This window comes from Schistocerca cancellata, chromosome 4, assembly GCF_023864275.1.
Source record: "Schistocerca cancellata isolate TAMUIC-IGC-003103 chromosome 4, iqSchCanc2.1, whole genome shotgun sequence".
Classification (NCBI taxonomy): domain Eukaryota; kingdom Metazoa; phylum Arthropoda; class Insecta; order Orthoptera; family Acrididae; genus Schistocerca; species Schistocerca cancellata.
In genome coordinates, this window is record NC_064629.1 from 430,612,245 (window position 1) to 430,624,647 (window position 12,403).

Consider the following 12,403-nt stretch of genomic DNA (forward strand, 5'->3'; position numbering starts at 1 on the left):
TAAGAATTTTCAGGCGGGATGTCAGGAAGTATGACGGAATAGACTGGTCGAATGAGTCATGAACAGGAGTCGACAGAGTGGTGTATGTACGTATTTTTTGTCATATGAATAAGTATCAAGCAGAAATGACGTGATGATTAATGAGTGGATAAAGATGGTAGATAAAGAGAGAAGCGACGTGATAAATAGTAGTGGATAAAGATGATATTTAAGGAGAGAAGCGACGTGAAGCAGTGTGATTAATAAACAGAGATTCGACGTGATGAAACAGTGGTAAAAGAAGGTGAGTAGAATTAATAAAGTGGAGATGTCTTAGATGTATGTTACAGAGAGGCCTGGGTATGCTGCAATCTAGATTGATGCGAATGGCGAAGGAAGACTAGGAAATGATGAGTAATGGACGGACGGAGAGCCGAAATACGAATGAAGAGATGAGGACAACTGCACAACGTGCAGGGACGTGTAGGGAGTATGAGATCCAGATGGTGAACGTTGTGGAACCCTGACGTAAGATGTAATATAAGTGCAAATCTAATTTGCAATATGAGAAAAATAATATTTTGTTGTTGTTGTTGAAGCCTGATACCAGTATAAGTAATCAAAACGGCACCAAGAATGTGTACAGTTATTTTGCAGGATGAATAATTTGTGTATTTTTTGTTCTTAGATGAAATGTCGCAATTCTAAGTTGATATTTAGCAGGATGAATAATCGGTAAAGTGAATGCAGAGGTAAGCCGATGGAGAGAGGTGCCAGAGTGAAAGGACGAATTCGGAGACTGTAATGATATCTCCGAAACAACTCCATGTGTTATGTGGTTGATTATAAGGGAGCAAAGGTATGGTATGTTGTCGTGAGTGTGGTGGTGTTAAGGTTAGCTGACTTCTAGACCTATTCTGTTGGTGTATTAATGGATTGAATGAGAAGGAAAATGTGGTGTCTGGTGAGTGAGAGTCGTAGAGTAGTGTGATCAATGCGCACACTCCTGTAAAGGGGATGCTACCGATCCATAACTAAAACATTATTGTCCTTTATCGTTTGATTTGGACGAAACTCGATGGCAGGCCAGGATATGACGTCATGTGGATGGTACATACCTGTCCTAGAAATGTTGTAATATATAATAAAAGGTAAAATAAGTAAAGATATACTAATTTCTGTCTGTCACAAGCATAAAGGTGCATTGTATGTTGTAGATTTAGAGTCATCAGTTTCTAAAATGTTTATTGTGTTAGGATGTTAAAGTAGTTTACTATTTAACATTATGTGGTAGGTAATCGTGAGCTGTATAGATTGTTTCTTATTTTTTTGTTAGAACACTTTCAAGGGGTATTAATTTCAGTCTGTCACAAGCACAAAGGTGCGTTGTATATTGTAGTTTTAGAATCAACAGTTTCCGATATGTTCACTGTGATAGGATGTTAAAGTAGTCTACTATTTGATATTGTAATTATGACCTATATAGATTGTTTCTTATTCCTTTTTTTTAAACACTTTCATGTTTTGTATGAGGGACGACAGGTACAATCAGTAGCACCAGTGTGGGCTGTATATAGGGTGTTACAAAAAGGTACAGCCACACTTTCAGGAAACAATCCTCACACACAAATAAAGAAATGATGTTATGTGGACATGTGTCCGGAAACGCTTAATTTCCATGTTAGAGCTCATTTTAGTTTGGTCAGTATGTACTGTACTTCCTCTATTCACCGCCAGTTGGCCCAATTGAGGGAAGGTAATGTTGACTTCGGTGCTTGTGTTGACATGCGACTCATTGCTCTACAGTACTAGCATCAAGCACATCAGTACGTAGCATCAAAAGGTTAGTGTTCATCACGAAAGTGGTTTTGCGGTCAGTGCAATGTTTACAAATGGGGAGTTGGCAGATGCCCATTTGATGCATGGATTAGCACGGGGCCATAGCCGTGGCGCGGTACGTTTGTATCGAGACAGATTTCCAAAACGAAGGTGTCCCGACAGGAAGACGTTCGAAGCAATTGATCGGCGTCTTAGGGAGCACGGAACATTTCAGCCTATGACTTGCGACTGAGGAAGATCTAGAACGACGAGGACACCTGCAATGGACGAGGCAATTCTTCGTGCAGTTGACGATAACCCTAATGTCAGCGTCAGAGAAGTTGCTGCTGTACAAGGTAACGTTGACCACGTCACTGTTGGAGAGTGCTACGGGAGAACCAATTGTTTCCGTGCCATGTACAGCGTGTGCAGGCACTATCAGCATCTGATTGGCCTCCACGGGTACACTTCTGTGAATTGTTCATCCAACAATGTGTCAACCCTCATTTCAGTGCAAATGTTCTCTTTACGAATGAGGCTTCATTCCAGTGTGATCAAATTGTAAATTTTCACAATCAACATGTGTGGGCTAACGAGAATCCGCACGCAGTTGTGCAATCACGTCATCAACACAGATTTTCTGTGAACGTTTGGACAGGCATTGGTGATGTCTTGATTGGGCCCCATGTTCTTCCACCTACGCTCAATGGAGCACGTTATCATTATTTCATACGGAATACTCTACCTGTGCTGCTAGAACATGTGTCTTTACAAGTACGACACAACATGTGGTTCATGCATGATGGAGCTCCTGCACATGTCAGTCGAAGTGTTCGTACGCTTCTCAACAACAGATTCGGTGACCGATGGATTGGTAGAGGCGGACCAATTCCATGCCCTCCACGCTCTCCTGACCTCAACCCTCTTGACTTTCATGTATGGGGGCATTTGAAAGCTTTTGTCTACAAAAGCCCGGTAGCAAATGTAGAGACTCTTCGTTCTCGTATTGTGGACGGCTCTGATACAATATGCCATTCTCCAGGGCTGCATCAGCACATCAGGGATTCCATGCGACGGAGGGTGGATGCATGTATCCTCGCTAACGGAGGACATTTTGAACATGTCCTGTAACAAAGTGTTTGAAGTCACGCTGGTACGTTCTGTTGCTGTGTCTTTCCATTCCATGATTAATTTGATTTGAAGAGAGGTAATAAAATGAGCTCTAACATGGCAAGTAAGCGTTTCCGGACACATGTCGACATAACTTATTTTCTTTCTTTATGTGTGAGGAATGTTTCCTGAAAGTTTGGCCGTACCTTTTTGTAACACCCTGTATAGAAAAGGGATAAATGTTGATGTTGTATGTGTAGAAAACTAGGGTGTATGATTTTATGTTTTTAGAACAAAGATTCTTTTATTGCCAATGTATCTAATATATCATACATGTAATCAATGAGTATTTAAATAATCTAAGAATATCCTTTTGTCTGTAATGTTGCGAGATGCACGGAAGGGTCTGACTGATTGGGTGTCGTAGCGCTGAGGTGCCCACGCAGAACGCGCCCGTACTTACATAAAAATGAAGGAGACCAAGCTGACGTCGCCATGGGAGAGGCGACAGAGCCGCGGCGCTCCCCCCTCCACTGTTGGTCAGGGTGCACTCCATGCGCCCGCTACAACAGGGGCGCCGCGATGGCAGAATGAACAACGCGTGGCAGAGTCCGGCATGCATTTTTCAACAGCAGCTATTAAATAGTATGGGGCTGTGGAGCCATGAAACAAGATGACTGCTCGTATGTCTCAATAAGGTGGAAAGTGAAGGACTGGTGTTTCCACGTTGTGCGTGGTGAAAAAATTTTGTCTTTAGCAGACAGGACGATTGTTTTGTTTTTTCTTGACCACTGAACGGTGGGATCAATAAACTTTTGGCAGTGACTTGTTAAGTGTGCTTTGTAAATTGCACGTGGGACGCTTGTTATACTTACAGAGGACGGTTGTCGTTTGGTGACTAATTATTGTATGAACGCAAGAAACTAAAGTGGGACATTGACAGTTGCATTTGTAGTAGGAGATATTTCTTTAATTGGTGCGGGAATAAGTGCTGTTTGTTGGAACTTACGACTTTTAATTACACCATGAACTGAATGGACAGGAACGTGGGTAATAGTAGTTGTAGGGCCATTTCTGGACGACCAGATTCGTGTGGATGGTAATCTGAGAGTGACTATGACATTTGTGTTTAATGTGAGATACAGTTTACTGTTCAGTGCATGTTCACAATGCCGATTTGACTGACCTAAAGACTTTCATACGGGTAACCATGGGAGAGCTTGACACTGAGACAGTGTTTCTAGGAAAACTATCAGCATTTTTTTGACCCCAAGAAAATCACAGAATGAAATGATTCCATGTGACTCGCAAGATAGAGAATAATGTGTTTGTATTTGTAAATGTGTAGTTTGTTTACATGTTTTATTCCTGTAGGGACAGCAAGTGTAATTGTATTTCATTAACATATGTTTTTAGAATAGTTAGTGTGTTTTTCTGTTTGTTCTGGGTTATCAAGTTCATGTAGTATGTTTATTAGAATATTTGGTACAAGGATGCTTTAATTATTAGCCAGTGGCGTAATACTAACGTAGCGGCTCTTGTTACATTGGTCAGTAAGGTTCTCACAGGGGACAAGAGTGTGCATTGTACAACAAATATTGGATTCAACTGATGCATTTTGATGTCGTGGACAGTAATAATCTTGTTGTTGTGTTGACTGAAGCCACATATTTTCATTATCACAGTGGTGATATTTCACTTTGAAGTGTAACAGAGGCTAGTCGAAATGCAAGTTCTTGTCGTCTAAATATGTAACAACAGAGAAATGAGGAGTAGAGTAAAATACGAGAGCTACTGGTGGATCCAACACTTATTGCTAACTATTTGCTGTGTGTTTTGATCAAAGTTGATGGACTGACTAGCTCAGCAGCAGGTATTTGTACTGGTGGACAAGGATAAGGTTAAACTCACAGTCAAGTAGTGGTGGCAATTGCTTAAGTGATGATAGTTACTGAGGTATGACTTGATGTCTTAGATTGACTATATTACGTAACCAGTATGTATCTTGTGGTATATTTCATTTTTTTTTCTCAGTTTAATTTCTCTGTAGGTTTGATGCACATTTTAGAGTAATGGTATGGAGCCTGACATTCTACATGTCACTAGTGTATGCAATTTTTTTTCTTTTGTTGATCTTGTTTTGTATTTAGACATTGCTGTGTATAGATTATTACCCTGCAATTTATGAATGTCAGATTACTTGCTCTGGGTTTGGACGGTGAGCTATTTAAATTTTCATGAGTACAATTATTTTTTATTTGTTATAGAATTAGTGAAGTTTGGATTACTCTTAAAAATAACAAAGATCCCGGTAACTAAGCAAATTTTTATCTCAACATTATTTATTATTTGTATGATGTAATGTTTTATGTGTCATGTGGATTGTTGTAAATTTGTATGTGTACGTTACTCCAGATTGTGGAGAGTACAATAATGCAATAACTGTGTCAATAATTTGGTAAAGTAACAGTATTTGGTCGTCTATTTAAGGTCACCTGGGACTAACGTCTCCTCCTGGTTATTATGATGACTTGCTACGTTTGTTCGAATATAGTTTTCTTAAAAAAATGTTCGGAACTACCCTCGCATTGCAAGGATAGCACTGTGCCATTTTTTTTCTGCGTGGGTAGCCGGTGGTGAAAGGGTACAGTATCACCCGACATTGAAAATAGGTACAACATTCTTCGTTATTCCTGTCATAACAACATATTTTTTCTAATAATAACTCAATTTCAATGAAGACAGTGAAGCCGGATACCAGTATAGGAAAGAATGACAATTTATTTACTTAACTGATTACATGTGCACTCCCACAAAATAAATACCTATATCCAATTTGATGAGATCTGTGAAATGAATGAATGTATGGTCGTCTGCTAACCTCAGATAGTGAATGTGCAATATATGATCATCTTTGAGGCGGTCCATTGGTCACCTTTGGTGGAACCAAAGAGATGAATTTTACCTGAGTTTTGAGCGCCTGAAATGTGGCTGACCAATGGGTAGCATGGTCTTCCCTGCCTCGACGGAGGTGCGAGCTGACCTGAAGAACGGCCATGTTTTTGGCATTCTGGCGCTGGATTTTGTGTTGGTAGGACCTGTCTTAGGTGTGCTTCGTAAAGACAAAAGAGTGGATAGAATGGTATGCATGTGGAATACTTAAGAGTAGCTTGGAATAATTATTTCTGTATTTCAGGAACTTTCATGGGGAGAATTAAATGTCAGGCAGGTAATATTAAGGGGATTGTAGTAATCTTCGGAATTGACCAACGGTCACAATGAAACCACGTGTAGCAATAAGTTGAAATACTTCCGAGTGCGTAAGTTAAGCTGAATTACTAGCGTGTGTACTATAAGTTGGAAATATTTAGGAAATGTGCAGGACTTGAAATTAGAGACGAGTATTTCCACGTGGTGAGTACTGTGTGAGTCTCAATCTGTGTATGAGACAAAGGATAAAGAGAAGTACTCGTCCATGGTATCAGTTGAGGACTCGCGTGTGTGATGAATATGTTCTCAATATTACTTTGCATCTTATGTTTCCGTGTGACGCTTGATTCAAACTATAATACTCTGAGACAGAAGCAAGGTGAGTCAGCCGTCTATTCAGCAACGCCACTTGGCTTGCATTGCACAGGAAGACGTGCACATTTCCTCCAGAGTTCATAGTAGGAAAGAAAAGTTACGAAGTGGGGCAGTGATGCGTGAAACGGGGATAAATATGATTATAACGTTGTGACTATTCTTTGTATTGTATGTTGTTATGTCTGATGTATTTCATGAAATTTAAGTATGTGTGGTTGGCATGGGAGAGTAACAAGATAGTTTTGTGGTTGGCATGGGAGAGTAACAAGATAGTTTCAGAGGCAGTGGGTTATGCATGTTCCTTTTTGTACCACTCGGTCTGGACGATATTTTCGTGATGATGGGTCTGAGAGTCGAAGTGTGAGATACAGCAAAAGATACACCATCCTATCCAGAAAGTGCACTGTAGCGTTAAATAATTACGACACCATAGGATAGAGAATCACCAATGTAAAGCCATGCCCACTGGGCGGAATTTCTTATGTGTTATTGTTGTAGGTTATAGAATTTTTTGTGTTTAGGTTATAGAATTTATCGGAATAAATAAGATAGTGAAAAGAAAAAGATTGGTGGCCTTTTCCTTCGAATAGTATGTTGTCATGATACCCAGGATTTATAATATGTGCGCCATTCATATTCAGTGCGATGGCCACGTGTTGATCAAAGCCGTTAAATAAGAAAGAAAATGTGGTATTGCCAGTGCGTAGTGAACAGTCAGAGTTGTGTAAATTACTAATAGCCAGATGTGCGTTTCCGTTTCCATTACGTAATACTCAAACAGGAGAATAACTTGTAACTTAATTGTGAGTACTAGAGTTCATGTTACTCGATAAATAAGAATGAGTCCACTCGCTTCACAGGCCACTCATCTTGCAGGCCTGACTGCTTGATGCCACAGTATGAGCAAGGCATGTGGATGCCTCCTAATATATTACAAATGTTTATATGTCGATGTGCATGGGCCATAAAGAGACACAAATAAATTTCCTGACTAATTCTTCAAATGGCTCTGAGCACTATGCGACTTAACATCTGAGGTCATCAGTCCCCTAGAACTTAGAACTACTTAAACCTAACTAACCTAAGGACACCCCATGCCCAAGGCAGGATTAGAACCTGCGACTGTAGCGGTCGCGCAGTCCCAGACTGAAGCGACTAGAACCGCATGGCCACAACGGCCGGCTCCTGACTAATATTATTGATCAACTGCCCAAATCTGCCCTTTTTTACGGATACGCGGTCTAATATAAATAACGCGAAATGACTGACATCATGTAAGTCCCAAACTCTGGAAGACACTATTTTCAAAGATGATATACAGTGGTGTGCAACCTCAGTGGAAGTGAAACATATGTGATTACAGCTGTTCAGCTTTATACCCCTAATATGCCGAAGTAATGAATCTCAACGAATGTACTGCGACCGGTGCGTCAGAGTGATGGTTCACGTACCTTCCTTTTCCTTGACATGCACTCCTTCTTCTGCAAACCACCTTTACTTTCCGCGCTCATTTTGTGCACGACCAAAAAACAGTAGAAATCCCACGACTCCATCAAACACTGCTCTACTCACTGCTAGTCGCCCGTAACTCGCTACCAACAGCCCGTAGGCTGCACCACAGCACTGTTTGCGCACGGCACTGGTGCAGTAATGTCACGGGTTCGCTCAGTGTGAAGCAGCGAGGTCGCAGCCCATGGGCTGCGTCTCTATGCGGAACTCTACTGAGACCCGGGCATACAGGTGCTTTCGCAACAGCACTGCTCGGCCCTTGGTGTGACGTCAGGGACTCGCTCGGCCCGAGACTGTTGTAGTCCAGTGCGGGAGCATGACTCTGCACCGTGCGGCGCGTCGGACCTCGATGCGGCTGCCCCTGCTGAACCGGTAGGCAAGTCTCGCACGGCTGAGATGGCTACGGTCCTGGACGGGCATCGCCTCGATGCCCACGTCTGCTGCGAAGTGCACAACCAGAGCTCACACTCAGCCAGTCGTCACCAACTGACTGACATCATACAAGCCAACTGCAAAGTCACTCCAGCAGTGCCTGCATCAGTTCCCACGGGCAGAAACGTCACTGAAATGACTTAACCTCTTATCCTCAAAACATTGATATGTCTCAAACATTAAGTTAGTGTATCTTTCAGAAATTTCTCCCATGCCAATGTAAATTATTTGTCAAACTGTTTACTTAAAACATGTCAAATTGTGTACTGTTTTTTCTTGTATACACCAATCTTGTAATTTTGTTGTACTGACTATTTGAATGACTCCTCATGTAACAGCCAGTATTTTAGTCAAATGTGTCATAGGAAATAGTAAGACACCAAGAAAATTTTTCTTTTTTTATGTTTATGAAGTATGTGCGTACCAGAAAGTTCACAAATGTTAATAAGTATATGTAATACTACCTATGATATTGAAGAACAGAGAAGCCTTCACATTTTTTCTGCGATCAGCTAGGAGATGTCTTCCTGTTTCGTATAGTCCTTTGTTCTTCAGCTTTGGCTATGTATGCACCTCTCTTGTTAGCTCTTGTTGTCGTTGTTGTGCTCTTCAGTCCAGAGACTGGTTTGCTGCAGCTCTTCATGCTACTCTATCCTGTGCAAGCTTCCTCATCTCCCAGTACCTACTGCAACCTACATCCATCTAAATCAGTTTAGTGTATTCATCTCTTGGTCTCCCTCTACGATATCTACCCTCCACACTGCCCTCCAATACTAAATTGGCGACCTCTTGATGCCTCAGAATATGCCCTACCAACCGATCCCTTCTTCTAGTCAAGTTGTGCCACAAATTTCTCTTCTCCTTAATTCTACTCTGTACCTCCTCATTAGTAATGTGTTCTACCCATCTAATCTTCGGCATTCTTCTGTAGCACCACATTTCCAAAGCTTCTATTCTCTTCTTGTCTAAACTTTTTATCGTCAACGTTTCACTTCCATACATGACTACACTCCATACAAATACTTTCAGAAACGAGTTCCTGACACTGAAATCTATACTCGATGTTAACAAAGTTCTCTTCTTCACAAACGCTTTCCTTGCCATTGCCAGTCTACATTTTATATCCTCTTTACTTCAACCATCATCAGTTATTTTGCTCCCCAAATAGCAAAAGTCATTTACTACTGTAAGCATCTCATTTCCTAATCTAATTCCTGCAGCATCACCCGATGTGATTGGACTGCATTCCATTATCCTCGTTTTACTTCTGTTGATGTTCATCTTATATCTTCCTTTCAAGGCACTGTCCATTCCGTTCAGCTGCTCTTCCAGGTCCTTTGGTGTCTCGGACAGAATTACAATGTCATCGGCGAACCTCAAAGTTTTTATTTCTTCTCCATGGATTTTAATTGCTGCTCCGAATTTTTCTTTTGTTTCCTTTACTGCTTGCTCGATATACAAATTGAATAATATTGGGGATAGGCTTACAACCCTGTCTCACTCCCTTCCCAACCACTGCTTCCCTTTCGTGCCCCTCGACTCTTATAACGGCTATCTGGTTTCTGTGCATATTGTAAATAGCAAATCGCTCCCTGTATTTTTCCCCTGCCACCTTTAGAATTTGAAAGAGAGTATTCCAATCAGCATTGTTAAATGCTTTCTCTAAGCCTACAAATGCTAGAAACGTAAGTTTGCCTTTCCTTAATCTTTATTCTAAGATAAGTCGTAGGGTCAGTATTGGCTCACGTGTTCCAATATTTCTACGGAATCCAAACTGAGCTTCCCCGAGGTCGGCTTCTAACAGTTCACCCATTCGTCTGTAAAGAATTCGTGTTAGTATTTTGCAGCCGTGGTTTATTAAACTGATTGTTCGGTAATTTTCACATCTGTCAACACCTGCTTTTGTTAGGCCTGGCTCTCCCAAGGCTGTCATTAGCTCTAATTGGATGCTTTCGACTACTGGGACTTTGTTTTGACTTAGGTCTTTCAGTACTCTGTTAAACTCTTCAAGCAGTATCATATCTGCTATTTCACCTTCATGTACATTCTCTTCCATTTCTATAATATTGTCCTCAAGCACATCGCCCTTGTAAAGACCCTCTATATACTCCTTCCACCTCTCTGCTTTCCCTTCTTTGCTTATTACAGGAATTCCATCTGAGCTTTTGATATTCATGCAAGTCGTTCGCTTTTCTCCAAAGATATCTTTAATTTTCCATTAGGCAGTATCTAACTTACCCCTAGTGATATGCGCCTCTACATCCTTACATTTGTCCTCTAGCCATCCCTGATTAGCCATTTTGCACTTCCCGTCGATCTCATTCTTTAGACGTATGTATTCTTTTTTGCTTGCTCCATGTAATGCGTTTTTGTATTTTCACCTGTCATCAATTAAATTATATACAAAACAGACGAGTCCTTGACGAATCAGGATATGCCCTATTAAACGAAGTTGTGCCACAAATTTCTTGTCTTCCACAGTTCGACTCAGTATCTTATTATCAGTTATTCGATCTGCAGTGCCACCACTAATTTTCGGCGCTACTGAGTGAAATTGTGATGTTTCCATCGCTGTTGCAAAAAATCTTGGGAGTGGACCAGCTCAGAGCCGACCATACACCATTACGTCATATGCAGCAATGCCACTGGCAGATTCCCACATTGTGCGAAAGGAAAGGCCATAACAACGACGCAGCAGTAAGGCGTTGGTAAGCCAGTAACTACACAAACAATCAACAGACTTCTTATGGTCTACATGGTTACAAGCTATGATTTGCAAAGCAAGATCGCTCTGTCCCAACATAAATTACCATTATTTTCAGTCAAAGGTATCTCAGTCTCGTAGTTACTATTTAAAAGGACAGGTGTATGCCGCTCCACGAGGCGACATGAGGCTACAATCAGCCACCACGAGATTTGGCCTCCACTAACTGTGGGCCCCTGCTGCTGGTTTTAAGGTCTGTGCTGTGAGTTTAGCATCTTCCATCCTGAGGGCCAACTACCAGGTGCAACCAGCTTCCGCCATAGAAGGCAGTCGTTTGAGGCCATGGCCACCTGTTGCGTCAGTTCCGTAACACTCGCTGTCTTCAGCACACGTTATGGAGGATGTTGCATCACAGAATGTTCTAGTTTGTTCTTCAGTAAAATGTATGACTAACAGAGAAGTTTTTATGAGCAGCCACGGATCATCATCCCGGCAACAATCCACCAGCTCAACTCTGACCCCCACGTGTACAGGTCATAAATCCTGGACCTCCACATTTTGATGTCAGCCTTACCAGCCACCCTACCTGGAGACGATAACTCTCCACTACCTCAGGGTTGCAGTTTGGTCGACACACAGCATCAGTGTGCTGTAGGTGAGTGCATTGTCTGTTCTATTTTCTTCTAGCATCTTTTCAGTTCTGTTTCCATGTGTGACATGTGTCAAGTAAACTCAGACTATGTTCTGAGGATGTGTAAGGATGAGCGCTATTTTATCCTATTATCAATGAGTGTGGCTCATTGTCTGGAAGTGTATAAGCTGTTAAGCATGCGTAACTTCTTAGGAGGGGAAGATAAGTTTTGTCGAGAGGTCGGAGGTTTGTGGTAGTTTTTAATTGGCAACGTATTTCATTTTGAGCAATAAGTGTGGCTCACTACGTTTAAGCATGACTAGCCGATCAGGTGAAGAAGCTAAGTTACAGTAAGCGTCAGGGTAGAATTAGATTATGTGTCCTTGTCGTCGTAGTGTTTTGCTCTCCTCGTTTGTTGTTTGCATAATTAGTGAGGTATACCCTGGCGGAGAGTTTGCGAAGTTCTGCAGCCTGGACCAGATGTGGAGGGAAGTGCATGTGCCGATGATCTTTGTGTCATGCAGAGTACAAATGACGACAGTAATTTTGTTGTAGATATTTGAGAGGTGATGCAAAAAGCTATCAATAAGGCTGATTGTATTGCAGATGGATGCTGAAATGGTACAGACGCATTT